The sequence below is a fragment of the Bombus flavifrons genome, chromosome 4 (genome assembly GCF_040668555.2).
Source record: "Bombus flavifrons isolate JBK064 chromosome 4, iyBomFlav1_principal, whole genome shotgun sequence".
In the NCBI taxonomy this organism is placed as follows: Eukaryota; Metazoa; Arthropoda; class Insecta; order Hymenoptera; family Apidae; genus Bombus; species Bombus flavifrons.
The window spans coordinates 311,294-331,588 of NC_138445.1; the positions used below are offsets into that span (position 1 = coordinate 311,294).

General features: G+C 41.1%; 1 protein-coding gene across 4 annotated transcripts in view; it reads left to right on the forward strand.

Annotated features, from left to right (window-relative positions):
- brat (tripartite motif-containing protein brain tumor) overlaps window positions 1-20,295 on the forward strand; it is a 213,840-nt gene that overhangs the window by 140,109 nt on the left and 53,436 nt on the right. The gene's annotated exons all lie outside the window — the stretch shown is intronic.

Consider the following 20,295-nt stretch of genomic DNA (forward strand, 5'->3'; position numbering starts at 1 on the left):
CTTCAATGCCCAGCCACTTGAAAATAGGTTTTACTCGAGGGAATATATTATGTATATTACGCTGGCGAGAATCTGTCCGTAGTAGAAAATGTACAGGCGCTTAAAGGACAGAATCTGCACTTTCTTTTATGCGAAACTTTCGCTGTCTTTTTTTCTTTCTTTCTTTAACGAACGACGATTTGTCGATTCTTCTGTAGAAAAAATTAATCATCTGGAATTCTGTGCTCCTTAAAATCATTACTCGTGCAGTAACCGGGCAAATGCTTAAGAACGCTGAAACTGTGAAATTTTATTAAAAAGTTTGTCCGCGAACGAACGAGTGAAACACAATTTCAGAGTCGCGAGAAACGATGAAAGAGTAAAAGAGGAGAAGCAGGTGTCATCAAAGTAAATAAATGGAAACGAACAAATTTAGAGAAATTTTCTCAAGAGCAAAATTTGTTGGAATCAAATAAATTCGACTCGGCTCTTCCATCCCGTCTCTTGAACTTCTGTTAATTAACGCGTGAAATTAGCGCGCGCCGTTCGTCGATACTTGGAACGTCGAGGAAATTTCGTTCGCGAAACGAAATTCGCGTGAAATTATATCTGAAAAAGTTTAAAAAGAAGCAGAAGTTTATTCTACGTTATCGTCGCGCATATTTTTGTTACATTCACTTGCTAACGTTTTTACATATTATATAACATATTGTATTAACATATATGTTATTATACAGGGTTATTATTCCAGTTATTATTGGTAACTGGTGGTACAAGCGGAAAGGGGGTGATTCTAGGCAAAAAAAGAAGTCGAAAATATAGAATACAAATTTTTCGTTTGAGGCTTTGTTTTCGAGAAAATCGACTTTGAATTTTCGGTCGGTACGCGTGCACTTTATCGCGTCTCGTTATAACCGATCTCACTGTAGATTGTTGTCTCGATTGACGTTATTTTTTTAATTTTCTAAATTTAAAAATTTAAAAATTTTTTAATTTTCAAATTTTTAAATTTTCAAATTTTTAAATTTTTATTCTACATTTTCGACTTCTTTTTCGCGTAGAATCGCCCCCTTTCCGCTTGTACCACCAGTTACCAACCACCCTGTATATTTTATAACGTTTTTATCACTCGCTAACGTTTGTACATATTTGACCACTTCACTGTGGAGCTTATACGTTGTACGAGCACACCAAAAACTACAATTTATTGCAACTTGTGACTACTATTGTAACTTGTAACGACGATTACAAACGTTTACGACCTATCAGTTTAGTTATACAGGAGACATATTACACGAGATCGCTTAAAAATATGTACACCATTTGCCACAGGCTGAACAATGTACAGCTGGCTAATTTTATCGTCGATAATTTGTAAACAAAATAACAACAGTGTGTTAACACGAGTCGTTTATTAATACGTAGTGTCCGGATATATATGTATAGCCGGGAGTTTGTTCATTCATATGGTCACAGGTTATTCCCATCAAATTCCTGGAACTGCTGACTCGAGGCGAGCCTCGACGTTATCTATGATCCGCATCGACGTAATTCAATCCGATATCGAATTACGGAATTACCCGGAACAAGAAAAATATTTGTTTTTCCTTCCTTTTTCTTTTTTTTTTAAGTATGTTGTTTCGAGATGATGGCCACCTTAATCGGGTTGTTGAGACTCGTACAACCATGGTGATACCAAACGTGGCTACACTTGACCGGCATTTTTTTAACCAAACTAAAGAAATACGTAATATGTAACGGGATGTAAGAGAAACGATCTGACTTTTACGGTATTTTGTTACTCTATTACTCTCTGCTTACTTTATCTCGCTTCTGCCAACCTGCTTCTCGCGCTTATCTTCGATGCACGCACGATACAGCACGGTAGAGTGAACACGAGTCGGATAATTTGGCCCAATTCTTAGAAAGATCTTAACAATTTTTAACCAAGCTAAAGAGATAAAGAAATGACCTGACTCTACAGTATCTTAGCACAGTCTACCTATTCTGCTTTATTCGCACTGCCTGTTTCTCACTCTTACCCTTGATGCCTGCGCGTCAGAATGGACAAGAGTCGAGTAACGTGGGTCGATTCTTGGAAAATCTTTCGAACAACGCATTTTCCGACGTAAGCATTTTTGTACAGAGAATAAGAATTCCACTGGTGCACAAGAAATATATGGAGTTTTATTTAAAAAAAAAATATCGATGACTTTAAAATATCGTAGAAAAGCGAACTTGAGAAAAAATTCTTTCCGTAGCTACGCGTGCTCCTTGAAATAGTTTAACTTTGTTCTGGGAAGATTTCTCAAACAATTATAAATGAGGTAGATATTTAGGTGATCTCGTTTACCTGAAACATCCTCTGTAGGTATATAGAACATTTAAAAATTTAGCTACATATTACGAGCCGGTAGTTCTATTATTAACGATACATCCTCAAAGACTATCCTTACGACTCATCACATGACGATCTACAATTAGTTTCGGTAGCCTGTGCATAATTTAATTAATGATCGTAATGAGTGGAGAAGTCGGAAAGTCGAGGTCAGCAACGAATCGCGAATATTTAAAGGCACGGGTAGTCTTCAAAAACAGATCGTTATCCGTGACTGGGACATAAAAAATATGAAATAGCTGTTAAAAAAACGTTCGCACATTCATGAATATTAATGTTCATGAGAACAGTATCATCGTCGATGTACAATGATTACGTTTGATGGCGTGCATTTAGAACAGTGTTGGAAAAGTATTGCCATCATTTTCCCCATGGACAAATTAATATACAGGGCGGTTGGTAACTGGTGGCACAAGCGGGAAAGGGGGTGATTCTACGCGAAAAAAGAAGTCGGAAATATGGAATAAAAATTTAAAAATTTAAAAATTTAAAAATTTAAAAATTTGAAAATTTGAAAATTTGAAAATTTGAAAATTTGAAAATTTGAAAATTTAAAAATTTAAAAATTTAAAAATTCAAAAATTTTAAAAAATAACGTCAATCGAGACAACGATCTACAGTGAGATCCGTTATAACGAGGCGTGATTATAAAGTGCACGCGTACCGAGCGAAAATTCAAAGTCGATTTTCTCGAAAACAAAGCCTCAAACGAAAAATGTTTATTCTATATTTTCGACTTCTTTTTTCGCCTAGAATCACCCTCTTTCCGCTTGTACCACTAGTTACCAACCACCCTGTATAATGGCCGAATTTAAAATAATCGTTTACGTATCTGCCAAAGTAAATACGCGGAGATAATTTCATCAATTCGGACAAAATGATATTTAAGCTAAAGTAGCTAGTGACGAGTGTATGAATTTATTTAATTTAAAATGATTCAATTTTAGGATTACTGCTATATGGAAAAATCTCGCGCACTTTACACCCACACGTATATTGTATAAATCGATGTATACACGCATTCGGTAATACGTAAATAACAGCGAAAAGAAAGGAAAATTTTGTTTGAACAGAAGCTTAAAAAGTGATAACGCATATACGATATTGCCTTTCGTGGAACGAGAGAAGTAAATCGATGGCAATAGTATGGGAGTTGGAAGCAAGATAGCAAGATAGAACTGTATCGTTGTCATTACTTGTAAGTTAGTTAATCGTAACGATAAAGTTATTGATTCGTCTAGGATACGAGTATTAGGCGCGAGGTTCGCCATATACTTGTCGCTCTCGCTTTCTCATATCTTCTTATACCATGGGACCTTCAGCATCCCAATTAACAAGGAGACGTAACTACTGCCAGGATAAGGGAATTTCCGGAGAATCCGCGTCTCATTTTATAACTATTATTCTACGTATACCTCAAAATCAATAATATAAGAATAATCGCAAGGAACACGATATAATGTCGATGTTACGTAATTGTTAAATTACTTATGGATTCTACGTTTATTTTACTGTCAAATTACTTATGGATTCTTCGTCTATTTTACTGTCAAGTTCTGTCGGTACATCGAACTATGTTGAATTACGTTCTGTTTGTGCGTCAAAGCGTTTAATTGTAAGTCCTCTATCCAGGTACCCGGGTATCGTCACGAGGTAGATGAGATAGTTGAGAACCTCGATGCGAGAAATCGCTGATCGGACGTCATTACGACATCAAGGTGATAACCGCCTGCATTGTGCGTCTCGATTCGTTTGAAACGAGATTTTTTTATTTAGATTCTCACATGCACGGACATAAAATGACGGCTTCTCCATCGGAGTATTCTGCCAACAACGCGTGCTTTGTATCGCTTAAGTAGCCTAACCAACCACGGATGGTATCAAACGACTCGACCGTCTTGAGTCTTCGAACGACTCGTGAGATACTCGGGTAGCCAGCTAATTTTGTGCATTCGCGAATCTTCGGATTCTCCATAAACGTATAAAAGTTGTCGGTGTAGTTATTGGTTTTTAATTAGCAGGCTGCTCTAGCATGGAATGGAAAACGGAAAGCGTGAACTTGTAAACTGTAAGGAAATCTTGTTCCCTTGGACCTTTAAAGTTTGTTCGCATCTGTTCCCCTTGAGCGACTCCTTTTTTCCGCATCTCTTTGTTCCGTTACCTTCACGCTTCGCGTGTATAGACCAACGTTAAAAAGCGCGTACGCGTGAACAAGCGCGAACATAGGAACTCGCGCGTAAGCAGGACACGCATGCGGGTGAACCAACAACAATGTTCCCTCATGTTTCCGTATTATGTTTCTGTCGTCATTAAGAAAGCCTATGCTCCGCATACTCTTTTCCCTTCTTCCGTTTCACCAAGCAGTATCGCAGAAACGAGCATCGCCGCTCAACGTCGCTTCTTCTTTCTATTTGTTAAACGCTTATGTCCAGTCTATCGAACGATGATATTTAGCAACGATGTTCTTAAGAACTAAGAGAGGATATAGCTCCTGCTTTTCTTTTGTGCTTTTTGTCGTATCAGATTCGGATTCAGATTCTTCTGTCCTGTTTGATTTCGACTAACTTTTATTTTAATTTTGTTTGACTTTCTCTAGGTTTCGGTACACGAATACAGTATGAACTCGGTACAGTATGAAATAAGTTTCGATAATTTCGTCAAGCATCAAACGGATTTTCGTTCAATATAGCATTGGTTCGTAACGTGGCAAATCATTTGCTTCTAGTAGTTTATTTACCGCGAGAAAGTGACTTAAACAAACGTGAATTCGAAGGAAATTCTTCAAAAATTGTAGCATTCGATATATTTTTCCTTGTCCTTCCACTTATCAATGTGTACTCTGATCAACGCGAACAGAACTTCGAATTTGAAGTTAGAGAAGGTTAAAATTTAACGATCCACAGATAATATTAATTCCATAACATAATAATCGTGTTTGGTGATAGGTCTGACTTAATAACGCATTTAAATGGATACTAAGTGCATGTTAAGTACATCGCAGAAATGAGACTTTACGTCAACTTATCTAAAACTTTCGAGTATTTGCCTCGCAAACGTTTCCAAACTATCCTGTGGCAAACAGTTTCTTAACAGGTTATCAGTTTACAAAATTTGACGCTAACAGTATCGAAGTACGTGCAACGTTTCCAATTAATAAATTGCCCGCAGATTTATCTGTCGTTAGAGACAACATTAGAGTGTTATAATTCGTTTTCTTCGGGCTTCGTTAGCGTCGTCTCGATGTTATTTGGATATTTCTCGAGTATTTCAAAAGGACGATATCGGGGGAGCAGTGACGAACCTTGCAATTAAATTCAAAAGAACCCTGGCACGAGCAATATTGGCAGGAAGAAAGCGATAGAAAAGCGAAATATGTGGTAGGAAAAAACCAGAATTAATCGAAGATATCCTGACCGATGTATAACCTGAACCTGGAGCGAAAATATACAGAAATAAAAACAGCAGATAAATTACGAAAGCGAACGTCGGACAAGATGGAAAAAGCGAATTAGAACAACTTGCCTAGAGTACTAAACCTAATGCGATGATAATAATCATAATAAATGGAGTAAAAATATCCTTTGAATAGTTAAATGGATATTATAGGGATATCTTCTGGTTGAGATATCTTTTATTCTTACAGACAAACACTGTTCTTTCCTCGACGTGATTCCATTGCGGAAAATCCACGGTTCCGTGCACGATATCGCATTTTCATCCAGCCACAAACCGTACAACTTTCTTGCGAAACTTCCTTTGTCGGTGTATAATCGCTAGGCGCGCCACAGGTGTGCGCTTTTCGTCGATGCCTCTTGTAAAGCTTCTTGTCCCTTCGTTTGCTTCGCTTTAATCCTCCTATTGCTCCTTTGTAGCCACGCTCGAAAACACACGATGGTAGTTCAGCGTTGAAATAAAATAATCATTCTTGGATCCTTTGCAGATACAGTCGAACCTCTGTAAGGCTACGACTTTGTTCGTTCCCTTCCGCTCCGCTGCGAAAACTTCCTACAGGTCTACGTAAAACTTGCCTTAACTCGAATTATTTGCCGAATGCATTATTTCGCCTCTGTAACTCGAGTTTAGGATAGCCAGACCTCTGCATATCGAAACGTGCAACTTGTGTGCAACCGCCGCCTTTGCAACTCGAAGCGTACAACTATGTCACAGCGATGCGATGAAAAATCGTTTCGATTCTGTATCGTATATTTCGCGAGAATTTTGAATCGCTTCCGACAGGACTCCAAGCTCAAAGGATTCTCGAAAGCCTCGATTCAGCCTCGAATCTCGATACGTCTCGAGAATCTTGTTCATCTTGGAAGTCGGTTCTGCCGTCCAGACGACGATGATTTCTCGAGCCGCTTCGTCTTTACCTGTCTTTTTACCCGTAGCTGTGAAGTTTGCGCTGTGTTTGCGCCTAAACGTCATTTCCGCTCTCAAACTACCGAGCCAAGAATATGGAATATCCCGTATCAAAACTATCAACAGGGTCTATTAATCCGAGACTGATCAAGACTTGCAAGAGTTTGGAGGTTCGAGTCAGGTTCTGCAATTCGTCACCGAATACATATACAGGTTCGAAGTGATTCAGATCTGGTTATTAGCTGGTTATTAGTGTCGCAAGATGTCGTTTTCTTTCTTCGACAACCGCTAGAATCGTCTCAAATAGCATAAGACGACGCAAGGCTGCGTATCCATGGAAGGATAAAAGAGGAGGATGAACGAAAGACGAGCGAATCCAAAAACTAATGGAACTACCGAAGAAAATCGAAGAAGTAGAAAAGTAATAACGTATGGACCGTAAACCTTTGCATATTTTGCAGCAACGTGCCATTTTTAACAAGATCCGTAAGACGAAACGAGTGAAGAACAGCTCGTTTCGAAGGGATACTAATTAATTGATAGGCTTAATTGAAATTCTACTTGAGTAGGCAATTCCAGGCTTGTTTCTAAAATTAGACATTTCCGTTCGGCTCCCTACTTCATTCTTATGCGTCCCACTGATACGCATCTGCATACACCGCAATCTGTACGACGAAAAATTACAAGATGCAACAGTTTCTACGTCTTTCGATTCGATTAAAAATTATGTTCGCGCTAGTTTCACGATCTCAATGATTTTGGCGCTCCGTAAACTTGCCTCGTGGCATAGGATTTAGTAAAATTGTATGGATGAAAAATCGTGGCGAAGAATGTTTGTTGTATCGCAACGAATGCTGAAAACGGTAACAGAACGGTGTATTACCGATTTAACGCGAAAGGAGAGCTATAAATACTGGCAGAAATTTCAAATCTTTTTATCTGCTCCGTGGAAAGACGACTTGCGAAATTTATTTTCCTAGGAAACTTTTCAAAAACTTGGGTAATTTATTTTCGTTGGAAACTTTTCTAATACATGGCGGTGAGAGGAACGCGGCGTTCGCTTGGTTGGAATTATATCGAGCTATGTTAAGTTACCATCGCAACCGGAATTCTTACAATTGTATGGACGTGTTGTTTGAACCGTGCGAATCATCTGACCCACCCACATTACGATACGATTTAACGAGCCGTCGTGTAACGGTTGGCTTAACGATGATTCAGAGACCGGTCAAATGGTGCTTGAACCTTTTCCCTCTTTTTCTTTTCCTCTCTTCTCCTCTACTGCTCCTCGCGGTAATCCTTTCCTCGATCCTTACCTCTCTCTTCATTGACCCTCTCTCTCTCTCTCTCTCTCTCTCTTCCTCCGTCTGCCTCTTTCGGTACGTTCGTGTGTCGTATTTTCTCCCTGTCGCTATCTCTTTAAAGTGTCAAGCTCATGAACAAAGCGAGATCCGACGTTATAAACGGAGATGTCCACTATATTACGTCTGTTTTATACAGTTGATCAAAAAATTAACTATTTGCTTCCTCCTCTTATTGCTTTGAACTTTGACCACTCGAAGGGTATTGGATACCGTTCGACCAATAAGATTATTCCGCCTATAAACAGCACGAGCAGAGTAGTAGGAGAATCGAATGGAAATCTCGAATGAGCGTTTGGAGCATATCCAGGCCATTTTGGGAAAAAGCAGTTCTTAAGTTAAACTATAGTCGATAAGTAAGTCGCGACGAAGTTATCCCGTATGTTAGATGATACGCTGGATAAACTAAATTTAGACGAACGGTAAGCGCTGAACGTTGGTAACATTTAAACTGTGATTTGAACTTTGATAAACTTCTAAACCGTGATTTGAACCTCTCTTTCACGAGTTTCGAACGCTTTACGCGCTTCCTGTGTCGTGAATGTTACGTCGGCCTTTAACGAAATATCTGCAATCTGTGTGTACCGAAACGATCAGCAGAGACTGTAGAACCATATGGCGGGGCTACAAACGGGTCGACCAAGTGGTCGACTGGTGAGAAAATTTAGGAAATTGCTTTGTGTAAATGCTAAAGGTGTGCCAGAACTGGAAAATGTGGGAAACCCGATGCTCGGGGCGGATCGAGTCGAGTCCCGAAAGTATCTCGCAATTCCAGGTTCTTGGCATTCCCGACGATTTCCGGGTTCTCGAGAATTACAAAATTATAATAAATCGTTATACTTTATGATAGAATATTATATCTATCGTATTTCGTTGTTATTTTTATATATATGTATCGTAGCTTGTATAATTTTAAAATTCTCGAGAATCCTGAAACTCTGTGGGGAATCTCGAATTACGAGATACTTCCGGGAACCCCACCGACCCTGAGAAAAATATTCTTAACTCGACTCGTATTTTCCGTTCCTCGCACACCGTTTTGCATTTTCATTCGGCAGATGCAAATTTGGTCGACTAGGTGGCCAGGAAAAGTTTGCGCGTGCGAATACAAAAATTTAGTAGCAAATTCTCCTTGCGTTCTGTCCATCACTTTTTCAATTTTCTCAACCTGGATCGACCGCTTTATCTCGCGCTACTTGCGCACCGGTCGACTAAGCAGGTCGATCGAATCTGCATTTACAGAAAACGATTTGCTAGAGTGTCTTGCAATTTGATGGAATTTCTTGCAAGACCAATTACAATTAGTCCGTTTCCTGCTAATTCATCTTTATTCTCATATTCGAGATTTCCATTAAATTGATTCGTTCAAACGTAAGATAGGAAGTGCGCGATGCTTTCTCTTTTGTTCAAAAAAACTTGTTATTCTATCTATGTCCATGGGATTGAACGCGGAGGAATAAGATTTACACTGCCTTTCACAAGCGTTAGGAGACCTGCTGGTTTCGTATCAAGTTTGTCAATTGAGCCACGCTGTGCTGGTAGCTACCTACCAACCCTTGATGATTCGAAATTGTGTTCTAGTTCGAAGATTATCATTTCAAAAGAGACAGCTAAATTTCTAATATTCCTCTGTGTTTTCCAGTGATTCTTAAAGGCTCGTTTAATGGCGAATGGTAAACCAATTAATGCGCGATTTAAAAGTATCCTGCACAACGATCGAGTGGTGCGGAATAATAATTTCCATTGTTGGATTTTCGGGGAAAATAAGCTTTTGTGAAACGTTGAATATTGGTGGATATTCAAGAATTAAATAATAGACACGTGTCTATGCGGTGTAGTTTTGATTTTAATAGGATGGATGACGACACGCCGCTGTTATTCCCAGCGAGGCAATTAGAAGCCCGAAATGGAAGTTGGTGATTTTAATAATTTTATAATACGAGAGTCGTTCCATGAGTTGGCAATTTTTTGCCAAACGAAAATCCCAAAATTATGACATCCGCGCTGTGTTTTATCGAGTTTTCGTCATTTTGAGGATTGGTTTTCGCAGAAGTCGGCGCAGTTAGTCTAAAGTATCGGTAGAGGAAACGACCAACCGATCAAAGTTTTATATCCCGCAAGACTACGATCCAATGTATTTAACAAAGATAGAAGAAAAAGATGGACAGTATTTGGAAGAATTGCCACAATAGCAATACAGTAAATTACGATGACACGTTGACAAGTGAATTGGATACTGAAAAAAATAATTATACGAATGTCAAAATTGAACAAATGACGTAGATACACGACGAGTCGTACGCAGACAAGAAGAGAATTAATTTCGTTGCGTAAAATTGATGAGATTATTATTACGATCGGACCCCGGGTTCTTACACGTTTATGGAAGCTTTAAAAGCACGAAAATGTCGGGAATGCGCGTAATACACGGGAATATAAAAAACATCTGAAGCGAAGTAGTCGCTGTAAAATTCATGGGATGATACAAATCTTTATGAAGCTTTTATTTCTCGTAAAGCTTCTATCTCTGATAATCTGTAATATATATGTCGGAGTCAGGTTGGACTTTCGGGGCGTTCGATGAACCTTTACTTACTCTACCATCGCGGATGTAGCTAATGTTTATTGGTACAAATGTGGACGCTACAAGAGGCTATGAGTAACAGCGGCGATAGGATGGTCGAGATGATGCTGACAACGAATTCAGGTTCGATAACGAATCCACGGTCCACGGGATGACGAGTATCAACGTAATACACGATTCGGGTAACTCAATCAGCAATTCGTACAACGACTAACTAACTAACTATCTCCCTTAATCCAAATGAAACTGCCCTTATATATTCCTGTCCCCACTTCTCGGGTCAATCTTTGATTTTAAGGAGAGCCATGTAATCATTCCATACCTCCGTCAGGCACACGTCCCTCCCGTGACCGTGGCTACGTTCAAATGTGGACACTACAAGAGGCTATGAGTAATAGCGGCGATAGGATGGTCGAGATGATGCTGACAACGAATTCAGGTTCGATAACGAATCCACGGTCCACGGGATGACGAGTATCAACGTAATACACGATTCGGGTAACTCAATCAGCAATTCGTACAACGACTAACTAACTAACTATCTCCCTTAATCCAAATGAAACTGCCCTTATATATTCCTGTCCCCACTTCTCGGGTCGATCTTTGATTTTAAGGAGAGCCATATAATCATTCCATACCTCCGTCAGGTACACGTCCCTCCCCTGACCGTGGCTACGTCCAGTGACCTGCTATGTCACTTGGAGCCCGAACCCATCGTCATAAAGCCAGATTGGAACGTTAGAACTGTTGAGATATGTATAATTTTCTCTGCTGGACTGGGTTAAATGCGTAGTAGAGATGCTTGTATGTGAGTGTCGGTGTGTGGGGGTGTGTGTGTGCACGGCGTCTGGAAAACAGATGACTATAAACTAGAGTCGGTTAAGAATCGGTTAAGAGTCGGGTATGGAAGAAAGTGCTGAGATGCACTTGCAAGTATGTATCGATGAATATATAAGGAATCGTCCATGAAATAAATATATTACTATTTTAATATGAATCCTTAGTGTAAATTTAGTGTTCCTATAACATTATTTCGGCTTCAAAGATCCACAATTCTCAACAAGAACTATTTCTTATTTTTATTACTTAAGTGTAGCTATAGTAAAAGTCTGGACTGAGGTATTGGGGTTTTTCCCAACATTCCGGACAGCAAATCCCGCTGTTCTTTCATCTCCGACATATATTTCTACAAAATTTACAGTTCAATTATGATATTAAATATATGGATGTCTTAGGTTGAAGGTTTTGATCATTTCTTTATGAATGCTAAGTGTTCTGATACTTACGAACAGAGGTAACTGGCGAGCAGTCGCGTACTTGTAATTTGAATAGAAATTCGCATCTCATAACGTTTGCATCTCGACTCTACGGGTTGACCGATCGAAATGTTGTTAAGATTCCACGGAGAGAAATCGCTTATTATAGTAGGAACGGACTGACAGGATTATATAGATGGTCGGTAGAAATTGGCAAACGATCGTTCGTTAAGAGAAATGGCGGAGATTAGCGAACGGTGGAGCGTAGACCGTGGATTAAGAGCTGGAAACGCGAATAGCAAATAGGCTGGCACGTGTGTATGTGAAACAGCATCCGAGTTGCCCGGAGAAGGTTGCGCGCGAGTTATCAGCAGAGAATCCGAGGCAGAATCGATTTTCTGTATCGCGTGGCGTTACAGCGACCTTCCGGCATCGCGAAGATCGCCGGGTACAGTGACCCCTAGGTACGTTCAGTGCACAGGCGGTGCTCGGCGTCGTAACATTGCCGCTCGTAAAACCGTTTCACGGCGAAACGAGCGTCACTTCCGGAAAACCGTTCTCTCGCGAGCGTCATGCTCGCACGAGTTCGACGACGCGGAGAGCGTACACCGGACTGTACGATCTTATCCTGGACGGTTCTCACGGTGAACAAATGTTTTCACCTAGCTAACGATTCGCTCCGAGACGCTTGGAAACGTCGTGAGTCAGAAGCTGCTTTGACTTCGAAGTTAATTATTAGCTGGACAAACGAATAATCCGAATTTCGAGGCTTCCGTAAAAAGAAACGCCAGACGGATCTTCTGTTCGAAAATTACTTTCGAGCATTCGACGAATTCCACTTGGAACGAATGCCGTGTCTTTCTCGCCGTGCCATTTCTGTATTTAATCGTCGGATAAACCGTGTGCTGCATCGATAGAAACAGGCAATAGTTTTGACGCAGCATTGTCGGCTGAATATGCCAGATGCAGACACTCGTCTTCCTTCTCTTTGAATCTTTCCCTTCTCCTCCGAGCGAGATTTCAAATTATCCGTTGTGTTACCCCTAGCTGCCCCGCAACCTGTTTTCCCGTTTTGCTCTGAATCCTCAGCCAGCAGTTTATCCATCGTTGTTGCACTTTTGCGGGCCTCCAGAGCGTCGCTCGTCGATCGAACCGAAATTGCCGCTTTTAAGCCGTTGAAACCAAAACGCGCACACATCGTGCAAAGCGACGAACCGATCCTCGTGCTTTTTTTTAGCGTCCTTCCCATGTTGGAATTCAAGCAGAATACAGCAACGGGTATGCACTTGTGTTCCGCGTGACGAAACTCGCTATTTTCACGTCATTTGCGGGACAACAAATTCGGAAAATACTCTGTTCCATGGCTCACCTTGGGTAACGCAAACTAGGATCATATGATGTTTTCTCCGTGAGATTGCAGGGGATTCTCTGACAGATTCGAAATGCACGTTTCGCGATATTTTGTATCATCTGCACTCGGTGCTAGATTTACAGTAGTGATATTTCCCTCGTCGACGTATTTCAGAAACAGAGAATTACTATATCACGTAGAGTCGTACGTCCGGCCACTTGAATAACAGCAGATCGTCCGAATTTCTGCAAAAGAGCAGAATAGACGTGCGATTTGAACGAACGTTGAAATAAAGCGTGCTATAAACCTGGTATCGAGTTAGTCAAAATATCACGTAATATGCTTTGTGAATTCTTGATAAAGTCCGCCACGATCTCGCGATAGAAGCAACGTATCGTTCTATTTGCGTCAGCCAAGCTGACCTTGCTTTCCATATGAGAACATAGTATTTTCGGAATATTTTTATCGTCGTTCGTAGTACATCGTCATAGGACGGTTGGGAATATTTTTCGTCGCATAACCGCGAATGGCAGAAAAATAGCGAGTGGCGTTACGCGGGTTGCCCTATATGTCTAGTATATGGTATAAATTCCAGCCGTGTAGTATTTTTGTGTTGCAGCGAGCGCACATAAAACCAAGATTAAACGAAAGATTTATACGTTGTTTGTTTCGCGATAACTTTTCATCGCCCTGTAAACGAGAAATACGCATTGCCGTGTTGCGTCGAAGGGCGATGCACCGGCAGTTAGCGTTCTCCAGGGGCGGTTAACCCCACCTTCGTCAATCCCACCACCATCGGTGACGGACCCGATCCTCGTCGGAACCCCCTGTCGAAGGGTTGGGGAGGTCGATGCAGTGTTTCCATAGAAACCAGACGCGCCGTCCGCCACCCCTTCCTACAGTGCATTCAACCGAGGGGCTGCAGTCTTGCCTCGAAAACGTATCGTTACTTGCCCAGCAACTCCAATCATCTTCTCGATAATCCGATTTTCCTTCCTTCGAATTTCTTCTCTCGCACACTTCGAAGCGCTTGTATCTCGATCGAAATGTTTACGACGAAAATTTGAAAATACATCGTTAAGCTTCTTATAATCGCTGAACGTCGATGCTGTGTATATTATAATATTTCTCATGCAAATATATTTCACGATAACATTTTCTCGATAGATAGGTTTCACGGTTCTCGAGATTTCATAAATTTCAATAACAGTAGCGTTATTTCACCTAAGTAGAAGAAGGGTGCGGGAAATGTTCAGGATAGAAATCGTCTTTGTCCGTATAGAGCAATGATCCAATTTTCCTTCTTTCGTACTTATTTTTCCGCGCGCTTGAAAGCGCTCACCTCGAAATCGAAATATTTACGACGAAAGTTGGAAAATATATCGTTGAATGATGTTGAAGCGCTTTGTACTTTTATACTGATGATATTTTTCACGTCATATATTTCATGGCGATAATTCTCCAATGCTCTTTTCACGGCGATTTTATAAACTTTAATAATAGAAGAGCGATATGCAGCGCATAAAGTGTTGTTTCGCATAAGTAGGATAAGTAGCGTGGAAAATATTCACGACAGAACATTTCTTCCTCTACGCGCGAACGATCGAACTCTTTTTTTTCTTTCAGACACTTTCAAATATTAATTTCGACCAAAATATCTAGTTGATGCTAAATACGCGATAGTATTTTTGGCAGATATTCGACGTTTGTTTCACGATCCTTTAGAATTTCGCGAATGTTAATAATCGAGGAACGATATGTGGTCTATGCAGCGTGTTATTTCTAGACTGCGGATTTCTGTGCGTTTATAGGAAATGCAAGACGAGGAAAATGCGCGCAGTACGTGAAAACGTAGAAAATGTGCAAACTATATTGCCGAGTGTAATGTTGGATGGAAAAAGTAAATTTTCGAAGAAATGATACGCATGAAACTGCAGTTGTTTCGCACAAGTGGAATAAAGAGTGCAGGAAATGTTCGCGACAGAAGTTTTCTTTATCGATGCGTCGCTAATCGAGCGAGAAAACGTAGTTACCAAGATTCCATCTTTCTTTCCTCTTTCTTTTTTACTTTAACGTAATAGCAATAGAGTTCTATATATGAAGCTAAATATAAAGATGTTAAAGATAGATGCAAAGTAGCGAAAATCTGCAACGTTTTTACGTTACGCTTGTACGTTTTGCGCGAACCTTACGGACGCTTGGTGTCGTTCTTCTGCTAATTTGTCTGCGTTTGATTCCTGGACGTATAAACTAGAACATGGCGAAGGTCGTGTTTCCTCGTTTAATTTCACTTTGTCGAGCTCTTTCGAGTCTCGTCAGCTTCCAGCTCGCTCGAAAACGACTGAAAAGATCTGTCTAGGAGGTTGCTTTTGGCAGATGGACACGGTGCTCTTGGTAAAACGTAAAATAATTGTTGGAAAGCGATTGGACGATAACCGCGCGGTTACGCGGCTAACCGCAGAAATAAAGCCGCTTCCGATACTATATGGCGTGCGTTACGTAGCCGCAATTACGTGTAAAAGGATACGGGAAGAACTGTGCAAACCATCTTGTCGCCTCTCGCGATTTCCTTCATGCACTTAGGCGTGATTGCTAGGTACTGGCTTACAAATGTGGCCCGGCGAGGAGCGATAAGATTTATGGTTCGCCCTTGAGAGCGTTCTTCCTGAAGAGATCCAATCGCCTAGACAGCCGGTAGAATTAATGCCGTTGTCGTGTACACGGACGCTGGTTTACACTGTTGCAGAACGTACAGAGACCATGGTACACCACAATCTTCTTCCTCGGAAGCGAAAGAAAATAAGAAAGAAGAAAGCCGAATTACCATTTTACATTATCCGTATTGCCGGTAACTCTGCTTATTTTGTTAACTAGTAGGAGTAAATGCATTTCACGTTTGAAAGATATAAATCTGTTTCTTGTTCGAGGAACCGCGAATTCTTTTTCTTCTCGCACGCAGCGGGAAAGATTCTCGTAGTATTTTTATCCTTGCATCGGTTTAAATAACGCATGTAGATTTCTAAAGGAAGTGAAGAAAGACGTTGTTTTCATAAAACAAATATCCAAGTCACGAACACTTTTTACAGTAGCATTGGTGGTCGATCGAGGTAAAATTCAACCGATGTCGTGGAGAAAGAAGACAAATTCGAAATGCGGAATGTCAGCTTTGGTGTTAATTCACGCGTCGGGAAGTTGATCCTCGTGACAGATTGTCCAGCTATTACCGATAGTCTGTTAGTCACCAAGTTGGGTAATTAGAACTAACCGAAGTCTAATTCGGCTCTGATCCAATCTAATCGGATCTAATCGGAATATCTGTCGCGTTAGCGAGCAGGAGCAGGAACAAAACGTAAAACGATTACAACCACCCAGCTACGTTTGATTGCTCGTATGTATCCTTGAACCGTAACTGGTAATTGCATCAAGCGATAAAACGCGTCAGTCGCTGAACGTTCAATATCGTGGAAAATCTGTTACGCGTGTATATACGAAGAGACGTGTACGGTTTGTCGAAATAAAAATTTCACAGTTTCAGTTCGCTATCTTCCTCTTGCCATAGGTGCACCCACCAAACTTTATTTCCATCGGTTTGTTAATCGGAAGTTTTGAGAACGTAATTTAAAAAATAGAACCTCGGTAGAAAATTGTTATTGCGTTGGATATTTTCTCGCGTTACGTGCATTCTTCTACGAATGCATGAAAATCCGTAATCCAGTTACCAAATGGTATTATTCGAGTATCTAGTTAAAGCTGTCAAACGTAATCGTAGCCAGAGATAACGTTGAACGGTAAGTGGAAAATGGTGGCGAATAAAGTAGGAAGAGAGAGGTATCGACATGGTGGACGGCTAAGAGATTTTCCCCGTGACTCGCCAGGCTGATTCCAGAGACCTTTCTCGTCCAAGGTCGTAGATCGCAGCGGTCACAGCTATAGGTATTCTTTTCGTCTCTTCTCCCTCTCTCCTTTTCGAGTGACAGCGGCTGTACGAGGAACATGGCGGGGAGTAGGGAGTCAATACACTTGTGGGGTCTATGAGTTGGCAAGCACTGGGAGGGGAAACGCGGCGTGGCACGGCTCGGCTCGGCTCAGCTCGGCGTGACCCCTGAACGACGTTCATCGATCGGGGTGCACGCACTCTACCTCCGGCACCGCGCTCTTCTATGCTGCCTCTTCCCTCGTCTCCTTCCTTTTCCCTTCCCTTTCAAGTTCCCCTTCCCATTTACCTTCCCCTTATCCTTCCCCTTATTCTTCCCCTTATTCTTCCCCTTATTCTTCCCCTTATTCATCCCCTTTCCAAGCCTCTCTGCTTCATTTTCGATTTACAATTTCCCATTGTTACTTCCTCCTAGGAATCCTCGCTCTAGTAACGCTAGAACCACCAAACCAGTCTAAATGACTAGCGCCAAAGGAGGATCTTAAAAAATAGCCATCTTTGGACTTGTTTGCGAACGAGAAATTCTTGCAGGACATCGAACAAGGAGAATGGCAAGAGCCGCGAGATCTCGAACGAGGAGAATCGACTGTACGTGCATTCGATGCTTTAGGTCGACGCTGAAACACCCCAAAAAGACCTTAACTTTCGAGAGAACGATACAAATATTAAGCATCGAAAACACCTTTCAAGGAAAACATATTGTTATCATTAACATTTATCCAAGATGCGAAGGTGAAATCGAAAAAAAAAGATGAGTATTCGTCGGATTTTGTCGATTGCAAACTTCGCTGGATTTGTCAACAGAATTTTGAAACAACGCACAACGTGGTCTTATCCGAGGTGACATTAGCTTCGCTATGGAGACAAAGTATTTCTTTATCGTCATTCGACATCGTCGAGGTACAATTCGAAACGTTCAATACCCGTGCTTTGCTGTGTTTGCTCATTATACGCGGTAAATTATGCGCGAGCGAACCAGTTGTATAAACTTAATTATAATTACATATACAGGTTTAATGAATTGAAGTAGAACGTCCCTCTTTTTAAATATTACTCGTCCCCGAGACACTCTCGTGACATAATCCATTGAAATAAATTTGCTGGATTACTCGCGATTAAAAGCGAAATAACCATGTTCCATTGTTCTCGAAATACGCCTCTTTTGATATTCACTATGTTAAATGTAGCCTCTAGCGACCTCGAGTCCGCAAGTGCTTCCCTTAGGAGCATTCACCTTTTATCTTGGGACTCGATCAAAATTCCTGCACGAAGGTACCGCGTACCAGAGAGAAGAGTAGCTAGCCCGACTTCAGAAGCGTTTCCTGGAGCGGCCAGACGCTCTTTGTTCCATCCATTCGGTTATTCGCGCATTTTCCTTCCCACCTTCCTTCCTTGCTTTTGCCTCTTTACCCATCTCGCTTTTCTCCACGCTCTCGTCGCCGTCATTCTCTTCTCGCTTATCCGCTCTATGTACAGAGCGTAGAAAGATGCTTTACGCTGGTCGTATTAGGTGGATCTTACATCTTCAGCTCGATGCATCGATCTGCTGAAAAGCTTGCCGCGGAATTGAAATTCAAGGTCAAGGCCAATTTTGCCGGAAGATTTTATCATAAACTTTCTGCGTTCTTTTCGATCGAATCGTATTCTTCCATCGTTGGAAGACTTCTTAGACGGTAGTAGACGCGTTAATTCCTTCCTTTGTGGAGTATACTTATCCCTATCTGCTTCGTAAATATACTAACCTCTTATCACGCATTACGATAAAATACGATACAAAAGTACGTAAATATTGTACAACATTTAGCATACCGTACAATGCCAGTACTCCACAATGAGTAACGATATAATCATGCAGTACTAAAGTTTCATAATTTTGCGAGAAATACGAAATTGCAATTTCGTGCTGGAAATTAAAAAGCCGGGCCAACGCATCAAGAATTCGAAGCTTGACGAGACGACGAGATCTCCAACGACCCGAAGACGTAGAAATCCACGAAACGTCTTTTTTCGTCAAATACCCAAGTTCTGTTGCAAGAAGTTCGTCCTACGATTTTGAAGGAGAACGCAGGCGTTCGATCCGTGGAAAAGCGAATGCGTGGAACATCGTAAACTCAGTCGTGCCAACTAGAAGAGACGCGACAACCTTCGCATTCGTGACCTTGGACTCGCAGGCTACCGCCTTTTTCCTCTTTTTGCTCTCTCATCTGTCCATCTACCTACCAGCAATCGAGTAAAACAGGACCATCCAGTCGACCGATTTAATTAGAGAGGCGACATTTTTCCGTGATGAATCGTTGGCGAGTGATCTGCAAAGAGTAGAGAGACAAGTTCGCGTCGGAGTTGACTCGCCAAGACGATTCAACGATTACGCAGAAACAACTTCCGGCATGTGCCATTGTGGGCGAGATGCCGATAAATGACAAACGGGTCACGCCGGTGATCGCTATGTTTTTACGTTCGCATTGCGACTGTAGGCCGTTGCGACTGTCGGACAATCGCTGCTTCAGGATCGTTACGGTAAACGGTTTCGTGCGCAAATTGATCTCGGACGATGAACACCGAGATTCCGTTACCTGGTGACTCGAGTTTTTGCACGCTCATCTGATTTTTTAAATGTTCCCACGGGAAATCATTAAATACCGTGTAAATACTAGGAATTGACGCGTAGTTTGGTAATCGTGAAAAAACATTTTTGGCAGTTCGACGCAGATTTTCGTGCCTTTATCGTCGTTGCGATATCTTTACTTAACGCGTTCCATGCCGATAAGATTATGCTCGTTATCATAATAAATTGCACTAAGATTCTCGATATTCGTAGTATGATATAAGTATTTCGACCGGTTGAACGATCGGTCGCGATAAATGAAGGTAGGCTATGTATTTCTCAGAAGAAACGGAATAGAAAGAGGAGTAGATATTGAAAAATTAATTTCTCGTATATCGTAGGAAAAGTCGGGAAGTTTAAAAACATTAATTCTTATGGCAATAGTAGCGTTTTAGCGTCGAGTAAGATCGACTCTTCAGGATACATATAGATGTGATCAACGCGAACAAATTTGTTCGCGTACTTAGT